This window comes from Zootermopsis nevadensis, unplaced genomic scaffold, assembly GCF_977971745.1.
Source record: "Zootermopsis nevadensis isolate Lab colony 2312 unplaced genomic scaffold, Znev_1.0 Znev_ptg000016l, whole genome shotgun sequence".
Lineage (NCBI taxonomy): Eukaryota > Metazoa > Arthropoda > Insecta > Blattodea > Termopsidae > Zootermopsis > Zootermopsis nevadensis.
In genome coordinates, this window is record NW_028259148.1 from 8,687,150 (window position 1) to 8,701,157 (window position 14,008).

The 14,008-nt window shown below is 38.2% G+C and overlaps 1 protein-coding gene across 9 annotated transcripts in view; it reads right to left on the reverse strand.

The window, feature by feature from the left end:
- The window catches only part of unc-5 (netrin receptor unc-5), a 530,640-nt gene that overhangs the window by 323,427 nt on the left and 193,205 nt on the right, over window positions 1-14,008 (reverse strand). For all 9 annotated transcript variants that reach the window (XM_087349613.1, XM_087349610.1, XM_087349612.1 and 6 more), the window contains one exon: window positions 2,133-2,229. The gene's annotated coding sequence lies outside the window, so the exon portion shown is untranslated. The remainder of the gene's footprint in view (window positions 1-2,132; window positions 2,230-14,008) is intronic.

The following is a 14,008-nucleotide window of genomic DNA, read 5'->3' on the forward strand; positions in this document are numbered from 1 at the left end:
ACTTATGAACCAGCCACAAGCTGCAATGGAACTCCAACGACCAGACTCCTTTTTGATAAGCTGGTAGTCAGACACTCGGCCATTCATGCCATTACCCGGCTTTTTGAAACCCGAAAGTTCATTACCATGTTCCCAAAAGCCCGAAACTTGTCCATATCACGAGTCACTTGCATTCTGTCCACGAAACGCTCCCCGTTTCTTAAAGGCTCATTTTAGGTAAGATGGTAATACTTCGAAGCGCGTATTAAAATTGCTGTATTTTTCTCCGTACGCAATTAAAAAGATCTAGTACGGCAAGAAGGGTTTCTGTGAAACACAATACTGGGAAATTTTATAATAAACTATCTAGCCGTTTCAATTATTTTTAGATTTGTCGATATCAACTACCAACTTATATTTAAATAAAAAATTTCTTTGATATCCATCGTCTAATAAAATAATAAAATTAAACAAAGTTTTGGAGATGGGACTCTATCTCCGTCTTCAGGTATACCTACTCTGTTGGGCACAATCGATAGAGCTAATCCCTATCTCCAAAAAGTCGTTCAATTTTATTATTTTATTTGACGATGGATAATTTCTAAGAAACTTTTTCTTTAAATAACTCACCATCGTCACAAACTTTTATATTTGAGATACCACCTTATATAACAGAATCTTCTTGGTATATTGTTAACAAAACATCTTTGCAACTGTGGCGCGTTGTTTTATCTGAGGTAGGAACCCAATGTCCTGGTTGCCATGACAACAACTCCCTCGACACACCTGCTGATTCAGCAACGCGATAAATTAAGCACATTGTGGCTGAGGACAGATAATATGACCCTGCACCCCCTCACAAAAGCCCTTAAAACGGCAAACAGATAGTCATTACAAATCAATTATGTAACATGTAGCAAGGTACACTTCAAGATCTAGGCCCCCGTGAACATTCCGAACACGTGGACGATCTAGATGGGGGTCAGCATCACGCCCCGACAGCACTTTACCCCCCCCCCCCCCCGGGAAAGGATCCCCGTACCCACTGGATAGGAGGCTGGTTGGCCCAAAATACTTTCTTAAGACACCTAACCCAAACGTCCCTTAAAATGATAGCCGAAATTTATGACGTATACATCTCTAATCTTTGTTCACCATTTGGACAAGAGGCCATTTTCATACACATTCAAAACAACACGATAAACACCATTTAGCACTTTAATCTACGCTGCTGCGATCTGGTGACACCGATTCATTAGACATTATCGCTGGCATCAGAATAATTCAGTGTTTAATGCATGAAGCGATGACTACATGGAACAGCGACAATAAATAACGAAATTTTTTTTAGAATATATGTATTTATGAAATAATTATAATAAGATAATTAATCAAATACAATTTAAGATAACCCAGGGCTAATAGAAAGCGTTTTCGTTTGTAAATTTAAAGACCTAATGACGACAATTATTTAAAGACGATTGATTTTTCCGAAAAATAAACAGCGTTTAGATAATGTTTAAACACTACGTTTACACATTTCCGTAAAACAAGGCAAGGCATTCGTTAAATTGTACGTTTGTACAACTCTGATATTATGACAGCTCGTTAAATAACTAAAACCTTCCAGGGACTTGGTTTGCTGTCTGTAAAAGAGGTGTCATGGGAAAGCCGTTAGAGGGCAGGCTGATCGTCCAGAGCTCTTCATTTATTTATGACCAGCAGCTGCGTACAGTGTTCATTTTCGGACGACCATATTGCCGCAAACCATTTAGATTTAACAGCTAAATTGGGCAAACTCTTTTGTATTCCGCTGACCGGAAGAGAAATGGCTGTGGTAGCAAACTTCCGGTGTGTGAATCAATGTGAATATAAAACTCTCTCTTTATAAATACGGTCACTGTGTGCCCTGACTTGTATTTTTAACTTTTTTTTTTACCAAACTACAGTCAACCCATTCTGAATATAATTTTTTTATTCTGACAGCGGTAACTAATTTGGCTGTGTAAGTCAACAAATTGAAATATGGCGACTACACGAATGCACAAACCCTTGACAAAGCTGTCGTAGCATCTGTAATTAAATAATGAATTTCTCTTGTGAATGTAATAATAGAAAAACTGTGTAGCATAAATGAAATTCAAACAACTTACTATTCAAATATGACTGTTTTCTGGAGTGCTGCGCCAGATAGAAGTTTTCCGTCGTTTCAGAGGTACTTGCTGCCTCCATCATGACGGCGATGGTCAGCTGTAAATTAGAGTTTTAATCATAATTAATGTTTCACTCAGTTTAATTGTGAAGACTGTCTAGAAATACAGTTAATTCCAACTTTGAAATTATATACTATATTTGAAATAGAAGTGCCCAATCGTGTGCCAAAAATGTTCTTCCTCTTCTTTACAATGTTTAGGTCCATTAGACCTGTTTCGAGGTTACACTAACTGTTAAAACCATCGCATCTATTGTCTTCCTAAATTTCGCTTTCCGCTATATACTTGAAAATGTTCCTTGGTAAACTCTAGTCTGACATCCGGAAAACGTGGAATCTCCACCTGTTTCGTCCCATTCATTTTGCTAACCTCACATATAATTTACTTGTATCCTAACTTCGATGTGTCTCTCTTTCTTAAAGTTACTCAAGCCACAAACGTACGTAATATAGACCAGTGGTATTCAACCTGGGGTAAGCGTACCCCCGGGGATACGCGAAGACATCTTAGGGGGTACGTGAAATTTAAAAAACATATTATTTTATGATAAGCACTGAATAATCAGGGTCAGATTTAATACATTATTTTGGATGTAATTTATTTATTTTAGATGTAGATTATATAACAAACTGAATCCAAAGTCAACCACTGGACACGATACTAAGCCACCTTCCATCCTCTCAATCTACCACCCTAAGATTCACATTAATGTTATCCTCCATCTCCCTCTCGGTAATCTAACTGTTCATATCCCAAGCGGTTTATCCACCAAAATTCTGTAAAATTGAGCCGTTTGACAGCATAGTTCCGACATTCTTCGATAATACAGCAGAGGAGGGCTGACGAGTAATAAAAATAATTGACTTTCAAAGCCAAGCCAAATGGATTGACTGCGTGACTCGGTATAGTGGCCGCCATGGTCACCTGACTTAACCTCCTTCGACTTCTCATTATGTACATTAAAATTCTATTTATATGACGAAATTATTGCCTGTTGCAAGGAATTTTGAGTAACCATCTTCATGGGGTAGGATCTTTATTGAACAAATGAAAGTTGTACATCAGGACATGAAATTGCCTATCTTTAAACAGCAAGAAGGATCATATAAAAACCCGCCTCAGTCATTTCGACCCAATTCGTATCTTTACACCTTCTAAACCTGAGATCAATTTTAACATTATCCTTCCATCCACACTTAGATTTTCTAAGTGGTCTCTTGTCAAATTAAAGATCAAACTATTTTAAGTTGACTGTCTTCTGGGTTTTTGCGGTGTAGTCTGGTAGAAGTTTGCTGACATTTCAGAGGTGTTTTCTGCCACCGTCATAATCGCCCTGATGGAAGCAGCAAGTATTTCTGAAACGTCGGTAAACGTCTACTCGACTACATGTCGCAACAACTCAGAAGAGTCACTTACAACTCGCCGCCATGAAAACCTGAAATCTCAAAATTGTTTTAATTTTTTATTTCCCATTCGTGCCACATGTCCAGATCACTTCATTATTTTGTGTTCAGTCTGCTTGAAATACTAGGTGAAGAGTTAAAATAATGACCCTATAAGTTACATCATATTTTGTGACTTCAGAGTATTCATAACATTTCGATTATAATTTCGCTTTAAAGCAGTTATGGGATGCGTCAATCAAAGTGACAGGACATGATTGAATTCCTTCACCCCCTACATATTTAGACCTGTAACAATGAAGTACCCAGAGGTCCCATGATTCATAGGTACTTACGTTCTTGGGATATTTAAAGCACGTTCATTTTCTGTTAGCAACGTGAATAACTATAAAACACCTGCAGAGAATTTAAGTGTCCTGGTCGAATGCAGGACAAGCGATCGATTTTAATTATCTAACTCTTAATGAGTACGTTATACAGCAGTATTAAGTTCATCAATTTTACCTCCCACCCGACATGTGGTGTGACCTGCCAAGCCTCAATAAGGCTTCTTCCGGTACAAGTTAAGAGAACATTTTACTTCCCTTTACGGTTTTAGCTATAAACCGCAGGAAGCAAATGAAAATAAATTGCCTGACCTTTCGGCCTGTGTTCCTGTGAACATTTCTGTCCTTTGCTATAAGCCAGAGTGTTCGTTGTAGGTGATACTGAACAGAACAGAGTTAACTCCTGCGTGGTGATACAAGTAGAGAAATCCATTTTCTAACACTTGTGTCTGTTATGGCCGCAAAATCCATAATATTCTTATGTCATAAACGTCAAACACATAAATGAAAAAGAGTGTGGCTACTCACATATTAAATATAATTAACAAATGTTTTCTTCGCGAATTTGCGTTCCCGTGTGGCAGGGGTTATCAAACCGCGACCCAACGATTTGCTTTGTGCGGCCCGTGTTCATTTGTACAATAATAAGAAATGTTGCAGTTTAAATTAATTGTTTTATATGAAATGAACGTGTATGTGCTAATGAGTTAGAAGGATTTTCAAAAAAATTGCCTTTGAGTTTCAACAAATTTATTCAGAACTCTGTGGTCTGTAACAAACGATGCGTGTGTAACAACTTCATGAAAGCTTGAGAAGTTTTCAACGTCCCTGATGTTTATTTATTTCGGATAAACTTCAGCTCCTTAATTTCTGTTATCGTTTTAATTTGTTGAAATCCTGATATTCAAATAGGAGCTAATAATAGTATAGGAAAACATGCAAATCTTCGACTGAAGTCGGCTGTCTCCTGGGATGTCGCGCCGTGTAGTCTGATAGGAGTGGCAACACCCAGAGGACAGCCATCTTCATAGAGCAGATAATCTTTTCGAAGCTAACAGTTGCTCATATGGTCAAAAAATTCTTCCCCTTCTAAGGAAGCATGTTTATTTCCGCGTTCACAAGAGCCCACCCGTTCTGAGATACATTAATCAAATCCACATCCTATATCTTTAACTTCAATTTTAATATTATCTTATCCATGCCGGAGACTTCAGTCTCTATGTATTTATCTCTGGCAGTGCGTGGTATATATCTCAGTGGTAAATTTGTAGATGATGGTCTTCTGCGTTGTAACGTTGTACGTAGATACCAACGTTTCGAAGTAAAATACTACCTTCATCTTCAGGGCTAGTCCATCCTACATGTTTCGGCCACACTCTTGTTAAGGACGCTTCGCTTTAATATTTACAATTTCATGCTTTGTGGGTAAACAGTTTAAATATATTACTATTCTAGTACAAATTGATACGCCTAGTCTGAGACGCTTTTTATGATGTAACACAAATTGTATGTTACAGTCGTAAACATGTTACACAAAGACAAATTCTTTTCAATTTTCTCATAGCTAAGGAACATTAGTCTTCTGGTTGGGACGTTCTGGCTTTCTGTGCCTTGCAGCACCTCCAGACGTCTGTAAGCTGCAAATCATCCACAGTATAACAGGAGCCTCTGAAAGGGATGCGGAACACAACTGAACGCGACACGCACAGATTACTTGTGTCACGGGGCTGGAGAAACTGTTTTTACCATTCCGCTGCTCGTTGCAGGGGGACGGCTATAAATAAATATTTGAGAAGTCGGAGGGAACTAACAATAATAATAAGAAAAGCAAAAAGTTTTGACTTAGTCATAGTACTCTTTAATCTTCAGTATCTTACGTATAAACGTGAAGATTAAAACATACAGAATATATTTAACCTGTTGTTTTGTAGGGTTAAGGACCTTGGGCTGTCATCATGAGAGAAGAACACAGACCGAGGGCTTTTGAGGAGAATATTTGAACCCAAGACGGATAAAATGACTGAAAACTCGGGACTGCACTCTTAGTAGTATTATAAGAATAATAAAATTAAACAGGATGACGCAATAAGCAGAATATGTAACACGAATTGGACAAAATTCTAACAGGAAAACGAATAGAAGATAAGAGAACTTAAGAAAATAAAAGAGAGGTAGAGATGAATGGAACAGACGAGCAGGTTTGAGAAAAGCACCCCTGAAGATAACCTCTGAAAGTCGAAACAAGTTGGGCTTACAACATATATGATTTGTTTATGTTGTAATTGGTGATTGTTCCTGACTCATGTGAAAACAAAAGTATGCATCAAAATACGAAGAAATAAACCTTCAAGGCATTGAGATAAATTCAACACGAAGAAATTTACCGTTGTAGGATCTACGGTTCTAATGGCGGCGAATATGAAGATGGCTGACTTCTGGTTTGTAACGCCGTGTAGTCTGGTAGAAGTTTACCGACGTATCTTACTCAACGCCCTGATGATGGAGGTAGTAATGGTCTCTGAAACGTTGGTAAACGTTTGCCACACTACACGGCGTTACAAATCAGAAGAATGTCATTTTAAAATTGACCTTGGCTTTAACTTACATAAGAGTCATGCTGAAGCGATACCAACCAGAATTACTCGTTTCAAATATTGGTTTCGACTTTCAATATCAATTCAATTTAAATTGTTTCGGTAGTTTAGAAGTTAAAACTGACAAGTGGACATACAGAATTAAACCATTGTGGGTTCATTATGTACAAGTGCTTCATTCAAAGAAAGAACAGCATATTCACAGGTAGAATCTGACGGTCACTAATCCACATTCTACATCCTTGATATAATTGGGACTAATAAAAAGTACAACTAAACATTGAGGCAGTTTGAAAGAACGGACATGCACCATAACCTATGAATCATAGCGGTAACCTGAGACAGAAATTCAATGAAACTTCCCACATGTAACCTGAGCGCCTCAACTGTCGAGACTTGACAGAACACGTTACAGCATAGAATGTCACGCACCGGATATGTGAATTTTTGTCTTACAAGCAGCAATAATGTCCATGTCATATGAGCTAATTCGTTTTGTTCAGTGTAGAAAACTCGTTGATAAATTAACTCCATTGAGTAGAGGTATTCTTGGTAAACTGTTAGTCACTTATCTAATGAAAAAATTAGCCTGATTTAATGGACCCCAAAGGTTCGTTACTGTATTCAACAGGGTCCGCTACTGGTCCGTTATTAACCAGATTAATCATACATATTTTCCAACGCAACATAACGTAGTAAAATCAATATCATGCTCCATTTAAAGTAGTGAAACTTTAAATGGAACAAAAAAAAAGTTTAGACTTTTTCCCCTCCCATCTGTGCCTGTGGTCATTTAATACAGTTGGGGGGGGGGGCGGTAAAGCTCCTTATGTGTTGATGTTTGTAAAGGTTAAGTAAGATGCCTCGTCGCCCTGACGATGAGGGAAGCATTTACCTCTGAAATGACAGTAAACTTCTACCGGACTGTACTGTGCAACAACCCAGAATATTAACAGCGCCTCGCCTTCTGTCTAAGCTTAAATGTCATCACGCTGTGACTACCGTTTCTGAGACACCCGGTATGCAGACAAGGCCCTCTTGTCCTCTTACCAGCGTAACAGGACTCTCACTTTGTCTCCCTGTGCCTTCTTAACTGGTTAACATTTTTCTCTGGGTCTTTGCGGTGGCTGGAACTAGTCTTTTCTTCTCACTAGACCTGACAAATTAAGACACATTTGTTCCTGTTTGTCTTTTCAACAACACTCGCTCCAAGGTCTCGTGACAACACAATAATTTTCATTCTATTTTATGTTTCTTTTTTATCTCAACATTATTTTGATCTTACGTCCTCTAGTTTCTTTTTATTTGTCGAAAGGCCGCCACTGTACAGCAAGACAGACAGACAGACAGTCGGTGAACCAATTTGTTTCAGCGATCACTCTATTAAGATGGCTGTCTTCTGGGCTCTAGCACCGTGTAGTCTGGTAGAAGTTCACAAAGGTCTCAGAGGTGCTTGCTGCCTTCATCATCAGGGCGATCTGTATATTATCTATTTTGGGTGACAAGAGGCACTTTTTATTTATTAAACCTTCTGATTTAATTTAATTTAATTTACATAGGCAGAATTCGAGTAAATAAATCCAACTGGGAAGTTAACTGTTTTGTGGTTTGTTGTGCCATGCAGTCTGGTAGTTTACTGATGTTTCAGAGGTGCCTGCTACCTCCATTATCAGGGTGACCGCCTCTGAAACGTCGGTCTACTTCTATAACAATATACGGCCCATCATCTTTAAATTATGCTGTTCCCATAAGATGAGAGACCATGTGAAGCATCAGCTAAAATGGTCTATTTTAAAAAAATGTTATTTGGTTTGCAGAGGAAACATTTTTAACTGAATGGTTCTACGAAGTCTGACACTGGCTTTTGGTGATGCAATTTCAATTTCTTAATCTTCTTTCCAAATAAAGCCCATTCTTTGCTACATTTCGAAGTATCTTTACTTTGTGACTTTGTCCTGCATTCTAGTGCTGAGACGTGAACAAACACTTATGTTCCTTGCGTGTAACTCCGGACCAGGGGTCATAAAACTATGTCCCGAACGCCGTACAGTCTCCACACATGTATTTGGTGTGGCCCTCGTACATTTTTTGTAACACTGTTTTGGCCTATATGATGAAAAATGTTTTCATTATAACGGAAAAGACATTATGCTAATGTCAGAATTTGGGATTAAGTATCGCTGCGACTGTTCAGCTTAATTTAAAAGTAACTTTTAACTAGTAACTTTGTGGCATGGGAGTCGATAATGATAGATGAATGTAGCCTCATGTTTGAGAAAGGTTAAGCATCCGTGCTCTGTACCAAAAAACATATAAGCTTAGTCGCGGGCAATGTGGTCTATAGTTAGAGGTCGCGCGAGTAGTCGTGGCACCTAAATGCGCAATGTGTAGGCTGAGAGAGGGGAGTTCAGTAGTAGGGGGGGGGGTCCGCACAGCCTCAGCTAGAGCCACAAACCAACTGAAGCTGACACCCCTCTGGAGCGTGCTTCGGACGGGTCCATCTCATACGACCACAATCAGTCATTTGCGCAAGGGCCAGCACTTCTCGCTCGGCCTCTACCAACAGTCTAATTACTTCAAAGAAATTCCGAGACATGACTCATTTTTTCTTCAGCGACGTGTTAACAAACACCACAGAAAAATTAGCATAGCGTATCGTAATTTCAATATTCCTGATTTAGAAATTCCTGGTACAGTATACAAAAAATTATCACCGTGTTCACCAGAGGTAATATTTAGACTATCCTAAATCAGTTTCATCCAATCTATAAAGCCATACAACATAATGTAATCAGAATATCAGGCAAAATTTTTGAAAGCGTCTATTAACGATGAATTGAAATGTATAACACCGGCGTTTAGTTCAGTGAGTGAATATATTCACGACAGCTTCAGTCGAGAAATGTGGCGTTTTAGACACAATTAAAATCCGAAGACGACTCATCGCCCTGATAATGGAGTCAATTAGCACCCAACGTCCGTGAACGTCTACTAGATTACACGGAGGAGAAGCTGAAATCTCACTGACTAAGGACTTTAGAAATATCGAAGTTTGAAACGAGTGAATGAGATTTCAGATTGGAGTGACAAGCAGGCTGTAAAAAGAGCCAAAAGTTCACTGCGCTGACATCGGGCAAATGACCGGTTCAAGAATTCAGCACACCTCGAGTAGACCAACACAGTTACTTCTTTATGTATCTCACACTCAATCCGAAACGCTCATTCAATTTCCTGGCTTAGTTTCAAACTGTCATTTGTTTTAGAGACACGTTAGTTTTTACATTCACTTGTCACCGTCCATGACTCAACTGGGAGAGGCTAAAATGTCATCAACGGATCACTTCGTGTAGCACAATCCATTTGCAAACGCAAGTAGTCCGTCAGCCAGTCAAATTCCTCTCATGCTATGACAGTTAAATATCCTCGTACTGTATATTAATATTATACTCCAAAATACACTTTTCTCCCCGGAAGATTTTAATTCATTTCCTTTACTGAGATTATAGGCGACATTTTCTTCTAGTTTACCGATTCACTTCACCTGTCTCTTCAAAACTTTCAAACTTTTACAACATTACACACGATGACGTCAGCGAATTTTCGAGATTTTTTTTTTTGTCTTACAGTCGATACATCAGGAGAGTGATATGAAGTGTTTGAGGTTAGGAAATGGAATTACAGTTTAAGCGGGCGTATTTATTGAAAGGAAGGGTATGATTACGTGGTTAGTTCTGAAGCGAAGTTAAAAGTGGAGAAGACGGATAAGGAACTGAAAAAGAGGAAGTGGCTGACAGATAAGAATGGGGAGGGGAAAGAACCATAAAAAGAAGCCGAAGAAGTGAGCGAAGCGGAAGTAAGTAAGAGTCTGCTATAAAGAGGACGTACTAAAAAGTGCACATCCCGACAGATTTTTGGTTGAACCAAAGATGGTGGTAGCTAGACTAAGTTACAAAGTTGCTGACATGGCGGATAAGTACCCTGCTCTCGATCAAAGTCTTTCCCAGACTCTATTCTTCCTATACTAAATCTTCCTTTTTTATCTTTGATTCTCTTTTGTTGACATGCCTACGTTCTTTGCAAATTTAAACATTAAACAAACTCTATGATCAAATATTCTTACGCATTAATATCTTTTGTTCATCAGAAATTTCAGAAGTTTAGAAGATATGAAGTATTGATAAACCACTTTTAATTTAAGCGATGCAACTTAGACTATTTCTAGATTTCAATATACCTGTCATGTTCAAAAACTAACTTAGAAATTATGAACTCGCACCGGGTTAAATAGGCTAGTTCAAAATTTAGAATTCTGTCCGTGTTACTTATTAGCCTTTATAGAACTGTTATAACTTCATCTAGCAGAGCCCTCTATGAAAATATTCTCAAGAAATAATTTTTTTTTACAAAATTCAAAGTTTTATCTCCATGTATGAAAGAGAAGGCTACTGGACCCATTCGTGAGCCACATACCAGCATCCTAGCATGGGAACGTATCTTGCTCACAAATATATTAACCCTAACGTGTAAAGAAATCAAAGTAAAGCTGTACCACTATACGCCATGCAGGCACTTGGGGGGGAGGGTTAATAGACCATAATAGAAGCTTAATATATACACGAACAAAATGAATAGTCTGATGTTTGTACAAAGCATGTAAAAATACACATATTTTACGAAAAAAGTCAGTTCGTTTATAAAAAGTATTAATTTAGGCTAATGGCCTCTTTTGGCTTCGGATACTCCACACGTTGTCGGATTGGTATTTATAGTCCAAGTTGTACCAAAATGTCTAATAGATTAAAAGAAAACCTCGACACCTGCGGGTAGAAGATGAGACTAGGAAAGAAAAAAAGGACAAATTATGAAGCTCCTCATTATGATTTTTTTTCTCTTACGTCCAAATGTCCTCAGGATCCTCTTCTTAAATACCCTCAATATGTGTTCTTCCTTTAAGGCACGAGAATAAGGCTCACGCATTCAAAGTAACGAAAATTTTTATAATATTGAGTGGAAGAAAAATATTCTGAAATATTCCTGAAATCCAATGTGGTCTCCAATTTTGTTGATACATGGGGGGAAAACTTAGTTACAAAGCTTAAAGTTTCGATTGCACTTTGAGTACTTCTGTCCCTACCAGCTCTTCCAGTAATTACAAGCTTCATGCATAAAGAGAGTAGAAAAACTTCAGACCTACACATACTGACGGACCGGTCACGTGTTTAGGTCATTTCACAGCACTCATCCGTCTAAATCGTGGCCTATAAACTTTTAAACCCCAATTTATTTTTCCCCCCTCATACGAATTTTATGTGTAGCAGGAAAGAGTTGTCAGTGGGGGGCAAAGATAGTTTAAGCAGCGATAAGACTCTATGGGGTTGGAAGGGTGCGTGGAAGTTCATTAACAATAAAAAATAGTTGGTCGAAGTGGAAGACGTATATTGGGATGTAGACCAATAAAGTTTCTAATTAAATAATGAAGCTATTGAATCTTCCTTGAAGCTTTGGCCTACAATCTATAATATTCTTAAAGCTTTCAGCTTGATGAAAAGTAAAAAAAAAAACTAATAGCATTAATAGATTTTTCAGAAATGCATAGCTGTTAATGTCAGACTCATGCAAAGGTGTAAGGAAAAAAACTAAAATTGTGTTTAAAGAAATAGGGTGTGAAGAAGTAAAATGAGTTTTTCCCCAGAATTATGCCCAGTCGCTGGCTCTTGCAAATATGAAAATGAAATTCCGGTATAAACAAAAGAAAGTACATTCATTCGCCACTATAATGACTATCTCAACAAGAGGTCACCTTATATCGTTATTTTATATCATAGTTTATATTAGAAAAACTGTGACGAAAAATCTGTTTCGTTAAAGTTTATTACAATATAAACTTTCTGGAACAGTCTTTTGATTCTGATAAGTAGTATCCACCGATAAGTCATTTACAGAAACTGTAAGTAAAATTGAATATTCCAATTTATTTATTTCGTTATTCTTTACTTAAAGACGCTGTCAACAATTTAGAACGCACAAGATCAAAATACAGAATGACCAATAAATAACAAATCTGAAAGAATATAAAAACAAAAATGACGCGGACTGATCTGAGTATTATATTGACGTTTTCCTAGAGGGACCTAGGAAAATCACGAGAAACCTCAGTCAGAGTAGCCGTGGACTCCCATAATACGAAGTCTGAGTGCTAACCACTCGATAGCAAAGTTTGATATTTCATTGTTTTGTGCTACACAGATGTTAACACATACCGGCCTCATATATATTTATGGTATAAAATTAGTATTTTTATCTTGGCTTTTCGAGACACAGAATAATTTATTTGTATTTTGGTTCAGAAATGCAATATATCACATATAAATCATATGTCGTGACGTCATGGAACCATACAAGACACGCATACATCTGAATTATAAATCAGAGGTATATTTGTGGCGATGTTATGAGGATAATTTTGTTAACTCTTGTTTCAGTGGTACTGTAGACGCTGGAGAGATACGTGGTTCGTGGCGGTACAACTGAAAGCCACCTCGCCCTGTAATCCCTTTAGCCCTCTTGTGGGATCGCTTTTGTAGGATTTTTTGCCCATTAGTACAGACGGAAACAATTAAGCTGTTCCGTTTCCTCAACATAAGATAAGGGGCGAAGGGCTTCGAACATGTAAAGGGGTCGAAATGGGGCGGGTGGTCTACCAAGGATGGTAAAAAGAGAACCTCTGAGGAAGTGCAGTGATTTTTTTTCCAAGGAAAAGAGACCTACAATCCAGTGCTGCACATGTTCAGATATTCCACGGGTCAGGAAGGTTAGGACGGGTTAATGATTTTTGTAGGACCTCAGTAGATGGCATCTGAAGAAGACAAGAGGCAACCTGTGTCAGACAGTTCTTGAGACAAATGCTGCGAAGCTGCATCTTGAAGCCTTCTACTGGAAAATTCAGAAGAGTTCCTCACACATGACTGTCATTATAACAGCTGTCACCAAATTGCATGTTTCAAGGTCACAGTGAAATCGTACAATATTACAACACGAACAGTGGAACCCTGGCGAGCCAAGACAGTTTGCAACCAGCAGCGTGGCAAAACAAAGAACGCTGTACCTGAGACTAAGACCCAGCGCGGTAAGGGGAGTGGGTTCTTTCATGACCCTGAAGAATGCGATTTGCTGACGGGTGTTAAGACGTCGAACACCAAATAAGTCACAATTTTTTTTAAAATCAAATCGATTTAAAATAATTTTTAAAATATAATATTCTGATATAATAACCTGCACAGTACCCGAGATTAAACTGTGGGTTTAGCCTTTATCACTAGCTTGCGGGTATAAGGAAAATATAAACTTTCTTTCCAAACCAAAGACATTGTCTACTCAGGAATTGAAACTTGGAAGCTACAAGAATTACCTCTGGTAAATAATGTTTATAGTATGGACAGATGGTGCCTTATCTGCTACCCATCCCATCCCTCTGGTCCTCATGGCTTTTACTT